The sequence below is a fragment of the Buteo buteo genome, chromosome 6 (assembly GCF_964188355.1).
Source record: "Buteo buteo chromosome 6, bButBut1.hap1.1, whole genome shotgun sequence".
In the NCBI taxonomy this organism is placed as follows: Eukaryota; Metazoa; Chordata; class Aves; order Accipitriformes; family Accipitridae; genus Buteo; species Buteo buteo.
In genome coordinates, this window is record NC_134176.1 from 13,442,449 (window position 1) to 13,462,032 (window position 19,584).

Sequence of the window (19,584 nt, forward strand, 5' to 3'; positions counted from 1 at the left end):
CACCCAAACCTCTTCAGTCCTTGTCTAATAGAGTCAGTGTAGTGTGAGAAATTGGTACACATCTTCCTCTTCCCTGTCAAATAAGTAAACATCTTGGGGGTTCTTGGCTTGAAAAAAATTTTCTGTGATATTAAAAGTAAAGTCAGTCAATGGAACTTAAAGTTTTTGGCTTAAGTCGGTGATGACTGAGGTCTGTTGACTTCAATGAATTTATGTCTGCAGAGATGAGGGTTGGAATTATATAAGTGCAGAAAACATCTCTTCATTCTGTAGGCTCTGGAAATGTTATTGGCGTAAACCACTGGAACAAACTACCCAGGAGAGAAGTGAATTCTCTCTCTCTTGACATTTCTAAATAAGACTAAATGCCTTTATGGAAGATATATTTTATTCAAACAGAAATGATATGGCTCAGTGCAAAAGTACCTGGATGAAAATCTGTGGCCTGTATTATACAGTCAGATGACTTTTTGGACCTCAAAATCTAGTGGTCTTCAAAGTTTTCTTTGTCTTACTTTTTGCAGTCTCATGTTGTTGGTTATATTTGCTGCTTCTTAACTAAGACTGTAGACTTTTAGAGAGCCAAAACCCTTTCTGGAAAATTGCCTGCAGAAGAACTGTAGAGAAGCTAGTAAGTGTTTGAGGGCTACCTTCCTGCTGACAGTAATGCTGAATAGTTATTGAGATTGAGGCACTGAAATGAGAAGTCATTCTTAAAAGAAAGTGGAAGTCACTGTAACATGCTTAAGACATATTTAATCGTAGGTGAAATAGCAGACAACGTTCATTAGACATGGACCATCATTAGGGTTCAGTACTAACAAGGTTTCAGGTGACTTTCAAGTTCTATTTCTCAAAACCTATTATTTGAGCTGTTTTTTTGTTTTTTGTTCTTTTTTTTTTTTCCAGTTTCAGTCATGCATTGCAGTGTCAGGTAGTATTTGGTTCTGAATTTGTAACTTATCCTTGCAACACTGAACTCAGGACATTCACATATTTTTTGGAGATGAAAGGTCAGCTTCTGGCACAGAAGAAAACAGTCTCCTGAAAGAAATGTCTGGACTCAACATCCATCCTCAAACTGGATCAGTTTATCATTGGCAAGAGTCCATTTGTAATCAATCTGCTAACAAAGGAGTGATAGTGTGGCTACTTCCCTTGAGTTAAATAACTGAAACCAAGACTTGGGGTCAGTCTTTGGTGCATATGTATCAATCTTTATTTAAATAGAGTTGGCCACATTTCTACAAGGAGTTATTTCAACAAATATACAGTTCTCTGTGCAGATCTAAATACAGTCTGAGGGGAAGGCAAGGGGAGACTTTGCATTTCAACCGACCTTTAGGAAAGAGGTTGTGTCACATGGGATAGGGATAATTTGAATGCTCCAGAAGTGACTAGCTATGGATAAACTTTCTGATGAACGATTGAAATTGAGTACAGATAGAGACAGCTAGATGCCCTAGAGGATGTATTCTTCACTGATACCATTTCAGGATAGCGAGGTAAAGGCTTTGCTACTGTAATGATTAGATGTGCCCTCTTTCATAAGAAAGTGCAAAATCCTAAATGTGCTGAACTACAGGAGCTGTTATTACTAGATGTTAATGTATCTCAGAAAAAACCTCAATGACCTAGGAGGAACTGGAATATGCTAAACAATGTTCTTTTAAAAACAGTACTTAATAAAAGTGGTTTCCATAGGAACTCAAATCCATGAGAACTGACAAGGTTTTTTAGGGACATTATGACTGCCATATAATAGCAATAATCATAGTTCTCATATCATCCTTATGTATGCTGTGTGTGTTTTGATTTCCTGGTATTATTTTTCAGAATAAAACCTGGACTGTATTTTTTCATTTCAAACATGCCTCTTTGTACCACCTCCTTAAGCTTCTGTAAATTTATATTATTTACAGAAAATTTACTTAAAAAGAAATTTGGATGGAAAAGTTTGGGATTTGTTTGTGCCATCGAGGAATCTTCTTGTTGCAGATTCCAGCTTGAACCCAGGCCAGGCCAGCTGAGGAGGTCTTTTAGAGCTGGTAAGAAAATAACAGTTGTGCTGATAAGAAGTCAGACACGTGGATGGAACCATGATCACCCTGCAGCACATTTTCTAATTGCCTGTTACTGATCAGAGCCAGGGCCACTTGACATCATCTCAGTATCTGGTTCCTGCTCATGATGGACTGCTCCTGACATCTAGGTTGTACTCAGTAAGCTGGAAATCACTCTTCCTTCTGCCAGCATCTGCATGATACCACAATTTGCAGCCTTGTTAGCAGTCTCGTTTCTAAGTCCATGTACAAGCAGGATCTCAGTCTTTTGCATCTGTATTTCCATTCATCTGGACTCCTTTCATTTGTTTAATTATTCCTCTACTCATTCTTCAATAAGATATAGTATTCTGTAATTTATAATGGTGTTGATTCCTTCAACGAGACAGATGCAGACAGGAATGAGCCCTTGCAGGTTGTCTAGCCTGCTGGGAGATGGACCGATCCACCTTTAGTATTGGGAGCTGCTCTAGAATTCAGCTTCTGAGATGTTCTGGCCCAGCCAAGCCTCTGGGAAGGATAAGTGTCCCCATCTTGCCTGCCTACAATTTCTTCTCTCTCTCCCCTTACCTGTGCAGATGGCCCTGTCTGGGGTATGTATATGTATTAGTGTCACATTTACTAATTAGTATGTAGCACGGTTTTCCTCAGTGATGTATTTAAGGAATGCATAAGGATCACTTGTATGTCTGCCCTTCCACAGCAGTGCAGAAAGTACTATATTATTCTTCAGATAACGGAGCTGTATGTGCTTACACAACTTTCAAACCAGTTCTTTAACAGAAGCGATTCTCATATGTAATTCCAAAGTCCTTGTCTCCTAATGGTGTAGATTTCCTCTGAGACTTCCCCTTAAAGAGAAATCCTTTGGTTTGTCAGTGTGACAGACCCATTTAATAATAAAAGCCACTGGAAATAAACACCATGTATTTTATTGGCGTTTCTACACATTGAACTGTAGGGGGAGGTAAGGTCAGACGTTGAATGTACAAGGCAACAATTGACAAAGTAATGTACAGCATTTGTTTGGTGTCCAGCCAAGGATCTGCAGTGCTTTTAAAATGGTAAAGTACATAGCAAATATTTGATGTGCCAAACCACAGAAGACGGTTGATGATGGTTATGGAGTGTATGAGACTCTGTAAGTAGTCCCTACAGTGTATTTACTATACTGTACATTTTGCACATGCTATTTATTATACTGCTAGTAATATGTTTGTAGTCCTTTTTTTCCCATAGTATATTATCATGAACAGAGACCCATCGGGAGACTTTTACTTATTGTGAAATAAGAGTTGTACTTCTTGCTGTCCCCTTCCTTCTGTAAAAATCAAGTTAGCATTTTCAGGAATGAACAATGCAGAAGTGTTTTATTACCATATAGAAAATTGTTCTGGAAACAAACTTAGATGTAACAACATTTTAAAAAACTCCAAACCCGAACAAAAACTCAACAGTGACACCCCAAACCCAAAGAGAATTGTGCTAATTAAGAAATCGGAGAAATCTGATGTTTTAAACTTCTCCTATTCTCCATTCATTTGCTTCCTTATTTCTCTATTCATTTTCCCACCACCACCATCACCACCATTCATTTCTTTTGTATTGTCTTTTCTCATCCTGACATGTCTACAGTTCAGTCTTCTGCTCCGATGAAGACATGGTCTGGCTGGCTGCAAACTTGCCAACTCACTTGCCATGAACAATGCAGCTGCACCAAGCCAGAGCTCCGTATATGCTGGACACCTCTGCAGGTGGGAACGCAACTTCTGTGCTTCTGCTAATGCCTAAATGGGATGCTATGTCACTGTGGTGTGAAGACATCCAAAGGCTTCCTGGGGGCTGCCAGTGTGCTTTGTTGTCCAACTCTGCCAGATCCTCAGGACAAGAGGTGACTTGGGATTTGTTTTGTGCATGGCCAGGCATCCTGGAGCAGGGCTGAGTGCTTGCCATATAAAGCTGACCCTCCATTTCAAAACTGTCTGTGAGAAATCCTCAATTTTACATATGTTTTTTTCCTGTAACCTAGACTGGATGATCCTTTAGGTTCTGTTCTGTTTTCACTTGCACTGGTAGACCTAAGCAAATCAGCTGAATTCAGTTACAGGGGAGCTTAATGTGTTTTTAATGTTACCCTCAAAAACAATTAAAACAAAAAAAGAAGTCTGTCTGGAAGTGTCTGATTTGAATTATTACAGAGATATCTATGGTCTAAAAGTGGATTAGTTTTCAGTACAAAAAGAGCTTACAAGACTGAGACTTCTGTCCTTCAAGTGCTTGGGCTGCTACTTATCTTTAAGCTTGTGAGTGTCCTGTTTGAAGGTGGGACTCTGACTTAAATGAATGTTAAGCATGTTGTTGTGGTTTAACCCCAGCTGGCAACTAAGCACCACACAGCCGCTCACTTGCTCCCCCCCTCAGTGGGACAGGGGAAGAGAATTGGAAGGGTAAAAGTAAGAAAGCTTGTGGATCGAGATAAGAACAGATTAATAATTGAATAATAATAACAACAATACTAATATTGTAATGAAAAGGAAAATAACAAAGAGAGAGAAATAAAACCCAAGAAAGGCCAGCGATGCAAATGAAAACAATTGCTCACCACCAACTGACCGATGCCCAGCCGATCCTCGAGCAGCAGCCTCCTGGCCAACCTTCCCTAATTTTATTGCTGAGCATGATGTTATATGGTCTGGACTATCCCTTTGGTCAGTTGGGGTCAGCTGTCCCAGCTGTGTCCCCTCCCAACCTTTTGTGCCCCCCCCAGCCTGCTCTCTCTCTGGTGGGGTGGGGTGAGAAGCAGAAAAGGCCTTGACTCTGTGTAAGCGCTGCTCAGCAGTAACGAAAACATCTCGGAGTTATCAACACTATTTTCAGCACAAATCCAAAACATAGCCCTATACTAGCTACTATGAAGAAAATTAACTCTACCCCAGCCAAAACCATCTCACATGTGCGTAAGTGTTTGTCAGCCTGAAGTCTGCAGCTTGATTCTCAAGGCATCTATGATTTACTGTGTGTGTTTGCTAGGCAACTTTAAACAATGCACCTTTATTCTGTTTACAGCAGCCATGGATCCATTACTCTGTGTTTGTAGAAATCTGCATTTGGCATTTTTAGAGATGCCTGAGCCAAGCTCAAACCTCAGTGTTTGGATATGGGGTGATGGTAGACACATGTCTTGTCAGTTCCACAGTTTTGTTATTTTTTAAATGTATTTGATTATACACTGGGATTATATAATGAAAACAAAGCTTTCATTAGTCTAGTTTGGGAGGGGCCGTGGTTGAAGACGGGGGAAAGGAATGACAGAAAAGGATCATGGGGAGTGAGGCAGGGAAGGATGAAGGAAGACAAACAACCAATAGTGCTACAGCAAGTGTGGGCAAAAATTCTGGAGGCAGCATTTCAGAGATGAATGATTACGAGCTGGCTTCCTCCCAGCTGCTTTGGAGAAGTGAAGAAGTGAACTGGTGATCTAGACCTGTGTTCCTGAGCCTGGTCTGTAGGGACCTTTCTGCCTGTGTATGAGGCTGACTAGCCTGAGCAAGGGGCTTTACGAGCCTGGTAGTCCTGGGGTTTAACCTTGCAAGGGCTCCTTCCCTCTCACACTTGCAGTTTCCCAGGTGGTAGGAAGAGGATACCAGGTCACTGCCATAGGTGGGCTCCTCTGGATTTCAGGGAGAGGAAATAAAGGGGCTAGAAGGATCAAATTGAATGGAAAACTGCATTTTAAATTAATTAAAATTAATTCATTTTGATACTGTGTATTTTATAGGTTTTGTAGCATCCTGGGACCAGATCAACTGACAAGCAATGGTGAACAAAGGCTATCCATGTTCCTCTTTGCTAAGGATGTATTTCACAAATCAGAAACTGAAACACTGAGTAGTTATCATAGAATCATAGAATAGCTTGGGTTGGAAGGGACCTTTAAAGGTCATCTAGTCCAACCCCCCTGCAACGAGCAGGGACATCTTCAACTAGATCAGGTTGCCCAAAGCCCCATCCAACCTGACCTTGAACACTTCCAGGGATGGGGCATCTGCCACCTCTCTGGGCGACCTGTGCCAGTGTTTCACCACCCTCATTGTAAAAAATTTCTTCCTTATATCTAGTCTAAATCGACCCTCTTTTAGTTTAAAACCATTAGCCATTGTCCTATCGCAACAGACCCTGCTAAAAAGTCTGTCCCCACCTTTCTTATAAGCTCCCTTTAAGTACTGGAAGGCTGCAATAAGGTGTCCCTGGAGCCTTCTCTTCTCCAGGCTGAACAACCCCAACTCTCTCAGCCTTTCCTCATGGGAGAGGTGTTCCATCCCTATGATCATTTTTGTGTCCCTCCTCTGGACCTGCTCCAGCAGGTCCATGTCTTTCCTGTGGTGAGGACTCCAGAGCTGAACGCAGAACTCCAGGTGGGGTCTCACCAGAGCGGAGTAGATTACAATGCCTGGATCTCTCCCAGACAGAGTCTGGGACAGAGTGGCTGAGCAGTCACAGCTGTTCTGTGCCTTCTCTACAGGACCTCTTCTCAGGTTAGGAGCAGTAATGAACTTAAGGAAAATGGAGATAATTTATGGTGATATGCAGAGCATGGCAGGAAAGCGGGCTGGAGTTTTCATGAGCCTGGAAAAGCAGAGAACCTAAACTGTAAGGAAAATATCTCTCTCTGAAGATGAAGGGCAAGATTCTCAATTGATGTACATCTCTGCAGCTTGGCATCAGTGAAGCTATGCTGATTTACACCAGCTGAAAAATCTGGAAGGGAACAATGCACTTTTTGTTTAATTTTTATGTGCTCCTCAGACTATCCGTCACATTCAGTTGGAGAGGAATAACATTTGGTAGATGTTTAGTCTTGATTTTTTTTTCCTGAAATGGGAAGTGAATTAAATGAAGTGAAGACAGAATAAGGCAGTTTTATTATTAGAGCTAGCTGAACAGTCTGAAAAAAATTAAAATTAAATTAAAAAAGAATTTGTCAAATAATGTATTTGACATCAGATCAAAATATGGGCAAATGCATTATTTCTTATAAGAATTGTTAATAGAAATTTAGAGAAGTAGATTGTGCTGGATATGACTAGATTTACAAAGAGCTGAATGCATGAAACTGTCTGGCTAATCCATCTCTCTCATAGTATATGTTACATAGCCTCTGCCTGTTGCACCTTTATCATCTGCTGGCATCACCGAGTGCTGGATGTCATCAGAAGGTCCAGTATCCAAGGATTGTCAGTTCTGGTTTAGAGACTGAAAGGGAATTTGGACTGGTGTCTGCCTCTACCTGCTGAGCTCATTTTGCTTTCAGTGGTTGAAATCACATGCCAGTACTGCTGTGTACCCTTTAGAAATGGCTTGTTCTGAAAAGAGAGCGGTAGAGTGGTGGCTTACTCAGAGACAGGAGCACTGTGCCAAAGCAATAGAAATTATTTAAGGACTGAGGTCTATGCTCACCCAAAGGAACAAGTGATTGAACAGTGATTCTGTTTCTGCCTAAGCCTGTTGACAGAGGTGGAAGGGAAGAACAGGCGAACTGGGTCTCTTGTACAGGCAATGTTAGACTGCAAACAGGGCTGAGGACCTGGCAGACTTTTTGTCCATCACTGCAAAATGCTGGCCCATGCATCAGCATTGGCACCGAGCAGGAAATGACTGGTGCCAGCAAAGTTTTGGAGCAGGTCGTTTCCCCAGTGGACCAAGGGATTGGATTGAAACTCTGGGACTTCCCATTTAGGAGCTTTTCTGCTGCTGGAGAATACACATATTAAATGACCCTTATTCCAGCCTGACAGTAGGTCACAGTCCAACCTGTACTGCCTTTAAAAACCCAGTTTTTTAAGGGTGCTGTAGTTTAATGTGGGAAAAATATTCCTAAAATATTATTCTCAAGGCTACCAGCCTAGCTGTACAAACTGCCCTTGCAGTCAATGGCAAATAGTTGTGTGGGAAATGCACTTCCTCTTTCATAGACAATTTCGCAATTTCTGATTATTATATTTTGCATCCCAAATCAGAAGGGAAAACAGGTATGTGGTATTTTCAACAAGACATGTTAAAAATCCCCAAACCTGTTCTGGGAGAGTCTCAGTGAATTTGGAAGCACTGAAGAAGCCAGGTTTACCTCCCAGGCAGCGTGGCTAGGACAAATAGCTGGGGAGTGCAGGGAGCAGACCACCTTGCTACTCAGCAACGCAGGTAGGGCAGGGCTGTGGTGAACCAGCCACCAACCAGCCTCGACATCAGGGAATGCACAGTTTGAGATAGGTTTACCCAGCATGATCATCACGTTAACCCAATGTGAACTGAAGTGGGAGAGGAAATGCCACTAAGCACAAATTTAAATCCCTTTTCTTCCAGGACAGGGAACTGATGGTAGAAGAACAAGCAGATTTGCTGGCAAATCACTTTGTGAAGAAAATGGAAGAGAAATGATCAGCTTTGGCTGCTGCTGATGGGTGAGTGAGATTTGAGTGTGCGCTTTATTTGACCTACAAACTGCATATGGAATGTGCATTTTCTTGTGCAAGTGTGGTAGGTAATTTAGTGTTATGCTCTTTACCAAGTGAGGTAGTGAGGTTCAGCTGAGTTGAGAGTGGGGAGTTTCTTCACATCACATAGCAGCCCAAGTGAGTAAATATTATGTGGGTTGTGCTGGTACACAGTAGTACACCAAATGTTGCTCACATGGCTTTAGAAGTGTTCAGTCTGATTCAGTGGCTACCCAACACGTTTAGTGCCAGAGACCTATATAACAGTATGCTGCTTTTGGACACATAGTTCCTGAAAACATAAATCCCTGTGTGTGGTTACTGCACAACCAGGATCTGACTCATTGCTTCGCAAAGCACTTTTAGTTGCTTTGGAAACATGATGATATGCACTATACAAACCCAGGAACCATGCTACTCCAGTAACAGTCTACTATCTCAGAGCTGTCAAGAAAACTTTGTTCTCTGTTATCCACACCATAGCCACTAGGAGCTTCATGTGACAACCCAAACAGGGTCCTGTAGCTCCAATGACTCTGAATCCATCCCCTTGGTGTTCCAGCTGATGGGGAGCTCTCAAGAGCTCTTAGCAGCATATAGTCCACAGCAAAGTATTGCACAGTTTTCTTTCCATACAGTAGGGGGTAGTAAAATACTCAGAGACTACATGTGGAAGGAAAGAGCACCAAATAGTAGAGCAACTGAATGGAAAACAAACAAAATGTCTATTTTTAAACTGAGCTAAATCCATATAATTTTAAATGGGGAGCATTTTGAGTCCTTGTGAAACAAGTTCCCTAAGTGTTTGAATGATGCTATTTAAATGTGTAATGACTTGGCCTGTAAAAAAACATCAATTGCTACACTTTCAGGATGAAAGTATTAAACATTTTAATTGTGCTCTGCATGTTTAGGATGCAAACAAAAGTGCTCATTGTGAACCTGCCAATTAAAGTAACTGCCAATAGGGAAAGGAGACATGCTTGTGGCTTTCTTTGGGTTAGCTCAGGTCATGTCTACAACTAATGCACAGGTTCTTAAAGAAGTTTGGCATCTGAATGCGTGAAAATCCAAAGCAATACTCCACTCTTTCTATTAAAAGTTTTGTAGCTGTTTTGCTCTGACAACAATGTTTACAGAACAACATCAAGGCTTTTTTTAAAATATTTTCTTTTTAAAAAATACATAGTGCTTAAAGAATGCAAAGGGCTGTCTGAGGTGTTAGTGCTAAGAACCCAGTTACAGGACTGCTCTTGAGCTTCAGGGTACTGTATTTGACCATAATCTAGTCCAAATGGCAGCTCATAAACCATCGAGGAAACCCAGGGGAAGCTGATGGGAATAGTCACGTGCTTCTAGTCAAGGAATGGTTTAGAACTTGACTGTTTCAGAGCTTAGAGTTTTGAAGTAACAATTTCATTTCTCTCAAGTCATTGTCTGCATATTTCTATAGTACCATTTAACAACACACAGCGTATTTCAGTAACATCATGTTTCTCTTCCAAACAGTGCAGAAAAAACAGAATTTTCATTTTCTTAAGGATTTCATAGAAATGCATAACCTGTGGAATTGGTTTCTAGTCATGTTCTTCCACCAACAGCCTGATAAGACCTAAATCCCAGCTCATTTATTCCAGTGTATGTTAAGAGCAATCTGAATGACTAACGCGCAAGGCACACTGGCGGAGAGAGCTGTGAAGAGCTGAGAATCTGGCTTGGTGTTTCCTATTGCGGGAGGAAAGCTGTATTTAAATCCATATATGAAATGGAAGATATTTATTTTACATTTCTGCAAAGGTTTTAAAAAGTTAGATCTAAATCTGTATTCCTATCTCAGCTGATGGGGCTTCATAGGAAGATTCTGAAGAAGATATAGAAGCCCTTTGGTGAGTGTATACTGAATTTGTGTTGCATAAGGCTTTGCATTTTATTGGTAACTATTACTAAAGATTCTGAAGTAAATTAAAAAAAACAACCTGTAAGCCAAATCTACTTTATTTTCAAGAATCTCCAGCTATCACTCACATATTCTTGCCAAATGTGTCATTTCTCTTAGCAACGGTATAGATGGTTTTAACAAGTATTTTTAACCTGTGAAAGAAAGTCACAGAGCTCACTTCTGAAATGTGAAGTTGTGTTCAGATACCTAAGGGCTGGATTCAGTGATAAATTGCTTCCCCTCCACACAAGACCATGGAAGCTATTCTTGCAGGGCATGGTTAGTGTTTCAGTGCAAGTGGTTTGGGTGGATTTTTGTCTTTCCAGTTGAATCTGGCTTTACGTTTTTCTAGTATTATAAATTATTGTATGTGTGATAAAACACACACACATATCTTGGGCAAAAATGTTAATTCTACAGAGAAAGAGGCTGATGCAAAGATAGCATTAGTTATATACATATTTCTCTGTAATTCATCCACATTTTAAAGTTAAATTGCCACCTGAGTTAGCTTGGAGTAATTGTTAGATGGCATCCTGGTAACCATAGTTTCAACAAGAAATTTCCAAAATTTCGCTTGCAGTTTTGCCTACAGATAATGTGTAGTGCAGTCTTTAGTGCTGTTTGAAATCCCTTTAAAAACAGTTATTTCTGGGGTGGCAGATGCTAGCAGCGGAGATACTTGGTATTATCCAGTCAAACTAAAAGACTGACCAGTCTTTTATAGCCACCCTGTCAGTTGTTTCTGTCATCACTGTGGGATGTGTAAGGCAAATGATGTGGCAACATAGCTGAATCTGGCTGTATATGTGCCAGAACCACAGATCTGTTGCTGAATATAATGTACCTTTTTTCCATCTAATGAGTAAAGGCACACACATGGAGGTTCTCACATCCCACTCTATCTCTCCTTCCCATCTTTGGATTGCCTACCAAGTGCTCCAAGTGCAAAATAACCTCTGAATTTGATATACCAGATCCTGCTATCTCATTCAAACCATATCTTTGTAAGGCACATTAGTACTTAGCAATATCAGTCAAGTACTCTCTTTACTCCCAACATTTATTTAATCAAGTGGGTAAGTAAGGCAGACCTGCAATGAAATCACATCTCTAGTATCCTCTTTTAAGCCTTCTACAGTATCCTGTCTCCTTCAAGACTCTCTTTTAGATAGTGAGTTTCATGGGGCAAGCATTATCTTTATTTATGGCTTGTCCAGTGCTAAACACTATTTCAGTGTTTAAAGGTTAGTCATAAACATTGGCCAACGTGCTAATAACAAGAGCTTTGCCTTACCCAGTGCCTTAATACTGTTCTCTAACTTCTCTTTATTAATTCACCAATTCTTGAACTTTATTCTGGAGTACTGATTTTCAAACAGTAGGTTTGGATTAAAATTGAAAATAAGGTTTGAAAAGCTCATCTTATAGTGAGATACTTGCCTGACCATCAGGAATGGAAAAAGGAATGCTTTTCCTGTAGGGCTCTTGCATATGGGTAACCTTATGGTTAGATTTGAAATTTGGGGAAAAAAAAAAAAAAAGGCTTGAGAACCTGTTTTAATGTCAGATCCATATGACTGGCAAGAATAAGAATGCTACTATCACTGGGGATAAATATCTTTAATTTTTCTGTAGGAATTGGTGAAAGGTGGGGTTAGGGTTTCGGAAAGGAAGGCTGTATCAAATCTGATTTATTGCTGGATTTATAAGGGTTCAGAAGGTGGCTGGTGTAGTCATAAGCAAATATTTTATTTTCAGTATTCCTGGACACATCTTCCACTTAAGAAAGGTTTGGGATAAGGCTAGGAAACTGGGAAAAAACATGTCAGAGAGAGTAGTATGGCGTAGGCAGGAGCATATGCTTCATATTAGGTATTCCAGTACAGATTCATCCTCTCTCTACAGTACATGTTAATTTTAGGGCTAGGGCTAGAATTGAGTTTTCAGAAAAGAAGGTAGAAAGCCTTTTTATTCTTGCATTCTGCAAGGCTGGCAGAGATGGGATGAGAGTTTGCATAACTGGGAACAAATGCCTTATATTCAGATTTACTAGACAAATTGGTCACTTTGAATTAATAAATTTTAGGCTTAGGTTTAGGGTGTCATTATGATGTAAAAGAGAGAGGCTTCATCAGCCAAGCTCACTGTTGGATTATTTAGGACCAAAAGAGATTAGAAAAAATGTTGTTTGCTAATGGATCTCAATCAATTTTTCTTATTGAAACAGTCAACTGATTAGATTTCAGTTTGTGGTTAAAAACAGGAGTAGAGTTAAGAAGGAAATGCTCGTTGAGCCTAGCTTGTCACTGGGTCTGGAATGGCTTCAGGGATAGGAAGCAGGTTAGTATCATCAAAGGCAAATGCTGTTATTCAGATTTCTTAGGGAGTTTGTTCACCTGAGTGGGAAGGGTGGAGATTTAGAAAGACTATTGGTGATGATATAGCTAGTGCCTTTAATGCGTTTTAGCTGCAAGAATTAGTTCACTGCCCTCATATTAAGTAGAGTTATGGTTGGGGTTTATCTCAAGTTTGTGGAAGAAAAAGGTTTGACCTGAAAGTTTAGGATGAAGGATGATATCAACAGCTGATGTTTCATGTTCACAGATTCCTGTAGGGGTTAGTTCTACAATTACATTTCAGGTTAGGTTGGAATTGATTTAACTTTTGAGTGTAGAAAATTAGGCTTGAAGAAGTCAATACCCTGTTGGATTCTTCATGATCATCAGGGATAAGAGCACCTGTTTTACCAAATCCCATTAATTTGTGTTAGGTTTCACCCTAGCTATTGGTTACCTGGCTATAATCATAACCTTGTGACTGTGTAAGGACTTGGGAACTCAAAGCTCATTGTTTCCAAGATGCTATTAGATTCCATTGTGCTGTTTTTGGTAGAAGTGATTACAGAAGAAATTGATAATAATGAACAGCAATATATGATATTCACCCAAGAATTCTAGAGAAACTTGGGAGCTGGGTTCCTGTTTTGTGTAAAAATTTGTTCTGAAGAACCAGTGGACACAGGAATGAATATTGTATGTTGGCAGAGAATCAACATGGATTTGTAACGTGGGGTCATGCCTCACAAATCTAGTAACATTCTTTAGAGAAGCCAGTAAGCTTGTGGATAAAGGAATTATGGTTGATATAGCCTACTTGGTTTATAACTTACCAAAAGCTTTTAAAGAATCTAAGAAGTCAGAGGGTAAAAGAAAGTCAGGAATAAATGGTCAGTTTTCACAGAGGAAGGAAGTTACCAGTGAAGTTTCCATGGGATTTGTCCTGTGGCCTGCTATGTTCCCAATATTAATAAATGGTCTGGAAATGAGAGGAGGAAAATCTTGACGTATCTTAGTTTGCTGGTAGTACTAAGTTATTCTGAATAGAATCATAGAATCATAGAATAGTTTGGGTTGGAAGGGACCTTTAAAGGTCATCTAGTCCAACCCCCCTGCAATGAGCAGGGACATCTTCAACTAGATCAGGTTGCCCAAAGCCCCATCCAACCTGACCTTGAACACTTCCAGGGATGGGGCATCTGCCACCTCTCTGGGCAACCTGTGCCAATGTTTCACCACCCTCATCGTAAAAAATTTCTTCCTTATATCTAGTCTAAATCGACTCTCTTTTAGTTTAAAACCACTACCCCTTGTCCTGTTGCAACAGGCCCTACTAAAATGTTTATCCCCATCTTTCTTATAAGCCCCCTTTAAGCATTGAAATAAGGTGTCCCTGGAGCCTTCTCTTCTCCAGGCTGAACAACCCCAACTCTCTCAGCCTTTCCTCATGGGAGAGGTGTTCCATCCCTCTGATCATTTTCATGTCCCTCCTCTGGACCCGCTCCAGCAGGTCCATGTCTTTCCTGTGGTGAGGACTCCAGAGCTGAACGCAGAACTCCAGGTGGGGTCTCACCAGAGCGGAGTAGAGGGGCAGAATCACCTCCCTTGACCTGCTGGCCACACTTCTTTTGATGCAGCCCAGGACACGGTTGGCTTTCTGGGCTGCGAGTGCACACTGCTGGCTCATGTCCAGCTTTTCATCCACCAGCACCCCCAAGTCCTTCTCCACAGGGCTGCTCTCAGTCGTTTTATCCTCCAGCCTGTATCGATACCAGGGGTTGCCCTGACCCAGGTGCAGGACCTTGCACTTGGACTTGTTGAACCTCATGAGGTTCACATGAACCCATTTCTTGAGCTTGTCCAGGTCACTCTGGGTGGCAGCCTATCCCAACACCCTCAGCTTGGTGTTATTTGCAAACTTGCTGAGGGTGCACTTGATCCTACTGTTTATGTCACTGATGAAGATATTAAACAGTACTGGTCTCAATATGGACCCCTGAGGGACATCATTTGTCACTGATCTCCATCTGGACATTGAGCCGTTGACCACTACCCTCTGAATGTGACCATCCAGCCAATTCCTTATCCACCAAACAGTCCACCCATCAAATCTGTATCTCTCCAATTTAGAGAGAAAGATGTTGTGGGGGACTGTGTCAAAGGCCTTACGGAAGTCCAGATAGATGACATCTGTAGCTGTTCCCTTATCCACAGATGTAGTCACTCCATCACAGAAGGCCACTAGGTTGGTCAGGCAAGACTTGCCCTTGGTGAAGCTGTGCTGGCTGTCTCGAATCACCTCCCTGTCCTCCATGTGCCTTAGCGTAGCTTCTAAGAGGATCTGTTCCATGATCTTCCCAGGCACAGAGGTGAATACATAAGGTAAGATTTTACTGTGAAGGATTATATAAAGAAGTAGGATATATAAAGTGAAATTAGGAACTGGCAATTTCAAAATAGGCAAGAAATGGTACTTTTGCCTCATATTGTATTGTTAAGCTGTCAAGATCCTTGCCACAAGGTGTTGTGGACAATAAAAACACTCAGATGCAAAAAGTCCTTGGATGAAAAGAAGAAACCATCAAGGGCTACTAAAGATAGAGATGCTGCTTCTGGTTCAGGTATTGCTTGGCTACAAATCCCTGGAGGCTGCAAAAATATTCTGGGGAATTACTGCTCTATATTACACTCTTCTCACACTCTTCCCTGGGAATCCACTTTAGGATGCCATCAGGAGTGGCTGCTGGGCAAATTGGATGCTTGATCTGATCAAACATAAACTCACCTTGTGAAAAAAGGACCAAATATTTGGCATATCTGAATAAGCATACATATTGCTGGAATTTTCTGAATACTGCTTTTTTTAGTGCAAAACACTTGTTATCCTTGTCATCTTACTATATGATTAAAAAGATAAGTGCTCTAGTAAGATTAATTTGGTATTTTGCATTCTGAGGACCTTTCCATATCTCTTTATTGAGTTCATGATGGCTTTCCATAGTATCTATAATCAGACAAGATGGGTGTCAAATAAATTGAGTATTTTTTTCCTTTTACACAACTGTCCTCTTTCCCAAAGTCAAAACTGAGAGACAATAATTAAAAGCATAATATATGTTATGCATCATGAGCTGTCTTGCAACATAAATTGACCAGCTGCTAATCAAGCAAGCCCCACATCTACTAAGCACAGACTGCTCAGGTTTAAGGAGCTGCCCTCAGTTGTCTTTTACTGCTTTTGCTGAGAATATAGTGAGTTGGCCACAGTGTCATCACTCACACTTTAGGACAGGACCCTTATTGGCTGAAATCAGTGATAGTTCTGTTTAGGCATTTAAATTAATATCAGGGAGTCAGGAAGAAAGATTTGGTTCTTTAAATTGCATGCAGAACCTAGTGAAAATACTATACTGCTCAGGAATAAATGCAAAAAGTTGCAAAATGTCAGGCTGCAGACAAACTTGTAGATACTCAGGACATAGGCTAGTAATTCTGTGTTTATTGGAAAGTCCACATGGATTGCAAGTGTATTTCTCATCAGAGTGAATCTGGAGAAAACCAGGAGGGTATTCAATGTGACAGCACCAGAAAAATCTATCCTGCCCTTCTGTATCATATTCAAAACTGCTGGCCATTCCTGGGAATCTACCTCCAGTGATATACCTAATAAGACTCTTAACTCTGTTCTTCCCATTTAATGAAAAATGTAGGGGTACCCCTTGGTACAGGTGAGAATTTATTCAATGCCTCAGTGTTCCCCTGTCTTCATTATACCATGGCCAATTTAACTCGATCCAGACCTCTGCCTCTACTTGTGGAAAATAGCTTTATCTGTGGGCCAGCAATAGTCAGACATGCTTGGTCAGTCTGAATCTGGACAGGCCACACGACTGAAGTCAAAAGTAGAGAAGAATCTCAGCAGCTTCTTGTTCCAATGAATCCCAAGCTATGTTCACTGTCACCTTATTACTTCACATAAATTTGATTTTGATGTGTCAGTTTGGGTTTTTATTGTCTGGGACCACTGGTGAAGAACAAAGTTGTCGTATCTTCTGCCATGTGCCTTTCTGAGCAAATAAAAAATACCTGTGCTCTAGGATTTCTTTGATGATAATGAGACCTTCAAATTATAATGTCTTTTGGCTTTTCTAATGTCAGAAGTTTGCAGGAGAAAACACTTTGGAGACATGATGATTACTTGGTTTGGGGGAACCAAGGTGTGGAATACAGCAGAGCACAAAACTCTTCTTAAGAATATCTAATGGCTCTTTTTCCTTATGAGATTCAACTTCTTAATTCATACTCCCAGGAACGAGTTCTGGGTCTCCATTCTCTCACAGATGCCTTCTATAGTCTGGATACTTGAAGCTTTGTTGCAGTATTTTGCAAATACAGTAGAAAGTGGCGGTAGTGTTAGATGTGTCCTTGAACGCCCTGTGATTTGCAGCAGCAGCAGGAGTGATGATCTTGTATTTAGTATCAAACAATAGCTCACTATAGAATTTTCTAAACTGGAGTTGGCTTCTCACCATGTCCCAGAACCAACCTGGCATTTCACAATAGAGGAATCAAATGTCTTTTGGCAGCATCTGATGTCATAGTTGCTTAGAGCCTGATCTCAGAATTTGGCTGTCATGAGTCAATCAATCTGTACTCAGCTGTGTAAAACAGACAACAAAAAATGTGGGCGTCAGCAGTGCCGTGACCTTTATACAGTGTGCAACAGATTGGGAGAGGGCAGAATTGTTATTACTAACTTTAGACAGCTAATACATGTCGTTGATATTTTTCAATACATGAAGCTAATGAAAGCCTATCACCAGAGTATACAGCATATCACTTCAAAGAGGATCTCATTTTCACCAAAGAACTCACAAGCAAAATGACAGTGGAATGTGCTCGGACAGAAGTGTTCACTTCTCTTTACACCATCCTGCCATGGGTGATGTGTTTGCTGGCTTGAGGGAAGGGTGACTCCTGTCTTCCTTTTGGTATAGTAGCTAGAGTTGCATTGAGAAGCAAAATAATTGATCACTGCTGGGTGCAAATGTCACATTTGATGCTCTAAAGTTTAGTCTGTGCTGAGGAGCTGCTGGAATTCTTTAGAAGAAAATATTCTGTATAATATGCAAGTATTACTAATCTGCCAAACCTCTGAGGCTATTGGGGTAAAACTGGGGTTTCTTTAACAGCTTGTGTTCTGACCGATCTGGTCTGCTTGTAATATGCAACATTTATCACTTGTGGGGGCTTGGCCAGTATCATAAATCGAGTGCTACTTAAGTAATATTTGAAAAGCAGTTAAGCCATAAGTGAATTATGGGTTATTTTCACATGGTGGTCATCTGCCACAGATAATTATGTGAGGAAAACAGAGCACAGCTTTGTATCCTGATTCTTTCCTAGATTCTTGCACCTTTAGGAAAGTAAACATACGTTGCTTCTGCTTCCTGTCTTACCAAGTGGTGATTTAAGACATGAGGGTACCTTCAAGAATAAGATGATTGTATCAGGAAGAGGGTTTTTTTAATGAAAAATATATTAATAAACAGGAAGTGGTGCAAGGTTAAAACATTAAATCAGGAAGAAGGCAGAACAAGTTTAAGATTTCAGAGCTGCAAACTCTATTGTGAGTTGTGTGATATGTGCTGTTGCCTTTAAAATCCTGTCTTTTAGGGGCATGCATAATATAAGGATCATGCCTTGCTTTTAATGTCATCTTTCTGACTACAGTAGTTGCATAATAAGATTTGAAAATGTGAATTTTAAGGACTACATCATGAAGAGATTTAACAAACTAGCAGTTTGAGCACAGTCTGCTAGTTGTGCCAAACTTTCAGTTTCCAAATCAGACTTCTGGTCTGAGTGTCCCTGAGATGGTCTTTCTCCCAGAAATTGGAGTGGTGTAGTTGGACCATGGAGTCTGCATCAATAAAATCGAGTAGGTCTGTTCTGATCTGTTCCCAGGTGAAACTGGGATTGAGCAAAGCTGCGGTCTCCCTCTGTTACAAAGATCACTGTAATTTTCTCACACCTCATGCTGCATCATATACACTCAGAACTGGAATTTATCTCTGGCAAGAGCTGTGCTTCCTGAATTATGTCTGGCATGCCTGTTCTCAGTTGTGAAGTATTTATCCATTTCCTGGTGTCAGCTACTGAATCCAATGGGATTATAGTCCCTTTTAAATAAAATCCAAACTTGTCATCCGCTGCTGAATCCAAGAAGTATTATCACTTGTTTCATGGGCTTCTTATCAACAACTTTCTTTGGCCTGTTGGTCTTGAAACAGTTGTATTGCACCTCATCACCACCTGGTCTTGCTAAACCGTGATGTGGCTGAAACTGAAGTGCAGGTGGCTCTGCCATCTAGTTTGATTTGGATTGATTGCTGATTTAATAATGTAACAGCAAATATGGCAGCTGAGTGTCTGTCTGCCTTTTTCTGTAATAAACATACGTAAAGAATCTCTGCATCTGCTAACTCACACTGCACATTGCTTTCCCTTCAGTGGAGGTCTTTCCAAATGGTTTCAGAAACAGCAAGAATAGTTGCTTGTGTTTTTCCTGGCATATCAGTGGTATATGAAGGTACATTGGTTCTGCTTCCTCTGTTTCTGTCACTGCAGCTTATAGGCTGGCCATTAATTTTTCTGTCAAATTGCTGTCTGTGGCACATATGTTAGATGGCATCTACAATACATGGCACCTGCATTCTCCATACTGTTTGCTTAGTTTGGAGTTTCTGCAC

General features: G+C 40.7%; 1 long non-coding RNA gene across 1 annotated transcript in view; it reads left to right on the top strand.

Moving 5' to 3' along the window:
- Positions 1 to 19,584, top strand: part of LOC142031934 (uncharacterized) — a 159,746-nt gene that overhangs the window by 113,701 nt on the left and 26,461 nt on the right. The window contains exons 5-6 of the long non-coding RNA XR_012650674.1: positions 3,699 to 3,954; positions 8,424 to 8,521. This is a non-coding gene — a long non-coding RNA (uncharacterized LOC142031934). The remainder of the gene's footprint in view (positions 1 to 3,698; positions 3,955 to 8,423; positions 8,522 to 19,584) is intronic.